Genomic DNA, 4,234 nt, shown 5'->3' on the forward strand with positions numbered 1-4,234 from the left:
GGGCAGACGAGGAAACTGAGGCCCAGAACAGGAGAGCAGGAGGAAGAGGGGAGAGAGAGAGAGGAGAGAGAGAGAATGAATGAATTATCAGCCTCGGGATGCCTGGGTGGCTCAGTGGGTTAAGCCTCTGCCTTCGGCTCAGGTCATGATCCCAGGGTCCTGGGATCGAGCCCCACATCGGGCTTTCTACTCTGCAGGGAGCCTGCTTCCTCCCCCCCCCCCTCTGCCTGCCTCTCTGCCTACTTGTGATCTCTGATTGTCAAATAAATAAATAAAATCTTTAAAAAAAAAAAAGAATTATCAGCCTCTTTTTTGATTCTTTAGAATAACCTGATGCCCCAGACCACTTCCAAAGCTGTGAAATATCCACTCATTCATTCATTCAACATATACCTATATTTAACTGAGTGCCTATTACCTACTAGGCGTGATGCTTAACTCTGGGAAATCTAGCAGAAGACAGGACAGGGCAGACAAAAATCTGATCCTTCATGGAGTGTGGATACTAGTTGTGGGGTAGAGAGGAAAAAAGGTAAATCCTCAAAGAAGAACAAAAAAAGGGGGGGGGGTAAACATTGTGCCCCAGTCTCAGGAGTAAGGCGGGGGTGGTAGGACAGAAAGTCACTAGCCTGGGTGTGGAAGGGCCAGTTTAAAGAAGATGAGCTTGGAAGGCTTCCTGGAGGAGGTGACGTTTGAGCTGGAATGCTCGCTGTTTCCGTATGTCAGGAACGAGCCGAGGGCTGGGCACCTGCAGGCTGGGACTGGGCGAGCCGACCTCTGACACGCTTCCTCTTCCCCTGGAGGGGGTGAGGTTGAACAGAAACTCCCCAAACGACTGCAAGTGCAGCTGAGGTCTTGCCTGCCACTTCCGGGGAGACCCTGAGCCGGCGTCACCCTCTAAGTCACTCCCAGATTCCGGACTCCCCAGAAACAGAAAATACTTTATTGCCTTTAGCGCTGCAAAGTTGGGGGGCATTTTGTTGCACAGCAACGGATAACTACTCCAAGTGCCACCTCGGATGGAGAGGATCCTTCTGAGAGTGAGGAAATCTTTCCCGGAAAACTGCCCGCAGTGGACCGCATTGTGTCACATGATCGGGATTAGACCAATCCCTGGCAGGGGGCGTGGTCTTCTTGAACCAATCAGCATGCTCGCCCTGGGGCCGGGTCTGCAGGACCAGAGAGGGTGGTAGATCCTGAGGCAAAACCAGGGAAGAGGGTGTGCGAGCACTTCCTCCCGACCTCCAAAGCCTCCCAGTAGATTCTTCCATGCAGCCACTACCATTTATTGAGCACTAACTGTATGCCTGGGTTTTCACCTGCGCGGAGCTCTGGCTCCACGGCGTTCCCGCATCTACTTGCCCTCATTGTAGCCTTTGCACGAGCTGGTCCTGCCCCTTGGCGTGTCTTTATGCCCCTGTTGCCAGGCCAGGTCCCACCCTTCCTGGGAGGGCTTCAGGCTCCACCTCCTCCAAGAAGCCTTCCAAGCCTCCCACCCAGAGTTTCCCTGGACAGATGGCGTGATTTAATCACTATCACCGCCCACACTTACCCATCACGTGCACTCGCCGATCTGCTTGTAGTTGGTCTCTCCTCTGCCGGCCAAGAGGGCGGGTGTGGGGTGGCTCTTGTTACCCCTTCTCGCTTAGAAGGGATCTGGCCACTTGGGTTCCAGCTCTGGTCCCCTGGTTATTGGCTGTGTGACCTTGGGCAAGCTGCTTTAACCTCTCTGTGCCTCAGTTTCCTCATCTGCAAGTGGAGAGGATACTAGCACTTCCCCACAGGGGATTCAGTGGCATTTCATATGCTCTTGTTAATGAATTAATGAGTTAGACAGAGCCTGCTCGTTGGAGGCTGACTCCCTTTGCTGTGGCCTGGGGCTCAGGAGGGAGATGTCCCCCCAACAAAGGCTTCCTGTTGCAGTTCCTGACAGTCATCCTGGCTTTGGTCCCAAGGATGAGTTCCAAGCCTCGTGGGCTCGCCAAGCCAGCCCATGATGCCGATGGCCGGACTCTGAGCCCCTGAGTCCCTGTCAGGAGACCGCCTTTCTCGAATGTGTGCTTCTTTCCAGATGAGATGTCTGGCAGGAGCTTCCTTCTTCAGGCAGCCCCACGCAGGGTGCCTTCCCCGGTGTTGCCCAAGGGTGCACCTGGGTCCAGACCCGGGGAGCAGGACAGCAGGCCAGGCTCATTAGACATCAGACCCCAGGTTCCCTTGGCTTCTCCTTTCCACTCAGTGGTCCCTGGGGAATTGCTCTGAGGGCCAGGACTCTGGGTTCTTAGTAATAATAATAGAAATAATGACGCCATTTATTTTATGGAGATCTCCCCACGTGCCCGGCTCTGGGCCAAATAGATTGTTTCAGGGGACTGGCCCAGCGGCCCTGTGAGTAGGTCATGGCGTTGTCCCCACTTTACTCATGAGGATGCCAAAGCAAGGGAGGTGGTGGGGGGTGGGGGGTGGGAGTGAGGCACCGGCCCCGACAGGACACCAGGGAACCGAAGCCTCGAGTCTGACAAGCTGGAGACATTCTTGAGGGCTGGGCTGTGACCGGGCATGACTGCAGCCAAGAACAGGGGAGACTCTGGGCTTGGGGTCGGGCTGACCTGGGTGAAGCTAGCGCCTCACCCACCAGGCAGTTCTTGGGGCCTCAGCCCCTCAGTGTCCTTATCAGTGAGATGGAGCTGGGTGTGGCCCTCCCTCTAGGTGGTTCAGAGCATTGCAGGAAAAAAGACCTCCGTATGCACGTGTATACCCAGCAGACAGTAGATGCTCAGTAAACGAAAGCTGGAAAGACAGCAGGAGGGTGTAATTCCATCAGATATCCTTGGAAAGCAGGCCTCTCACTGTCCGTTACTTTTCTCAAGGTGCAGGCTTTGAGGAACCAGTTACTTTCAAGTGGGAACAAACAAAATGAAGGATGAGAGGAAAGAGCCCTTGGTATGATTTTTGGTTGCAGGTAATGGAAAAACCTAACCCAGTGTTGTAAACAAACCGGGTTTAATTTTCTCATACAAAAGGAAGTCTGGGAGGTGGGAGAGCTGGCTCCAAAGCTCAGGTCTTTCCACATCACTGTCTCTGCTTCTCCTGGCCTTTCCCTCAGATCACAAAGTGGCTGTCATGACTCCAGGCATCACATCCACATTCAAAGCAGGAAAAAAAAGGGCACTGGGAACATTAAATATCTTTGCCTTTTTTTTTTTAATCAAAGGAAGCAAAACATTTCCCACTATCTCCCCAGTTGCCTTCTGCTTCCATCTCATTGGCCAGAACTGCAAGGGAGCCTGGGAAAGCAGACTGTTAGCTTTTCCAGTCCTGGTGGTAGATGCAGGCATGGAGAAAAGGCTGGGAAAGGGCTGTGGGTCAGTCACAGTGTCTGTCACAGAGAGCCCACTCCTTGCCAATTTCTTTGAATTTGGGACTTGGAACCTTGGAGTCAAGTCACCTGCGTTCAGATCCTGGCTGTCAGGCATTTTCTCGCTGTGTGACTCAGGGAAGTTACTTAACCTCTCTGTACCTCAGACTCCTTCTCTCTAAAATGGCAACTACATTAGTACCTCCCTTGGCGGATCCTTAGCTGAGTGGAATGTTCATGCAAGCAAAGTACTTCGACAGTACCGAGCACATACCAAGCAGTATGTAGGTTTTAGCTAAGATCTTCCCCTCCCAGACCCCAACGTGGATGAAAACTGACACAGATAAAATTGTCCCGGTTTTTATATGACTCATTATGGATTAACACACGAACCAAAAACACACCTCGTAGGGTGATGGAGACCCGCCGACTCCGCAGGGCAAACGGTCGCATGGCAGGTTTGCCTTGCGAATTCCCTCATATCCAGCCCGGAGACAGAAACAGCCCAGCCTTTTCTCCATCTACAAACCGGTCTACTTCCTCTTCCCTTATGGAGGGCACAGGGCTGCACAGAATAGTACTTAAAAGAATAGGAAAGGCATTCCAGAATCCAGTGCTAATAAAATTACTCTAAAAGCATTTCTCCCCTGTTCGAAGTTAACTCGCTCCTAAAGATGATAAACTCTCCCGCTGCTGGTGGCCCTTTCAGGACCGAGGAGGCGAGAGAGCCTCCAAAGGAGTAGATTCCAGCCTCCCTCCAGGGTCCTGTTTTCTAGGGCCTCTGAGGTAGTCTGGGCACCAGAAGTACCAGTTTGGTCGCTGGCAGGAGGCAAGCGCTGGGAGGCATTTAGAAGCCGTCTGTGTGCTGTCCTGGGGAAG

The sequence above is a fragment of the Lutra lutra genome, chromosome 12 (genome assembly GCF_902655055.1).
Source record: "Lutra lutra chromosome 12, mLutLut1.2, whole genome shotgun sequence".
In the NCBI taxonomy this organism is placed as follows: Eukaryota; Metazoa; Chordata; class Mammalia; order Carnivora; family Mustelidae; genus Lutra; species Lutra lutra.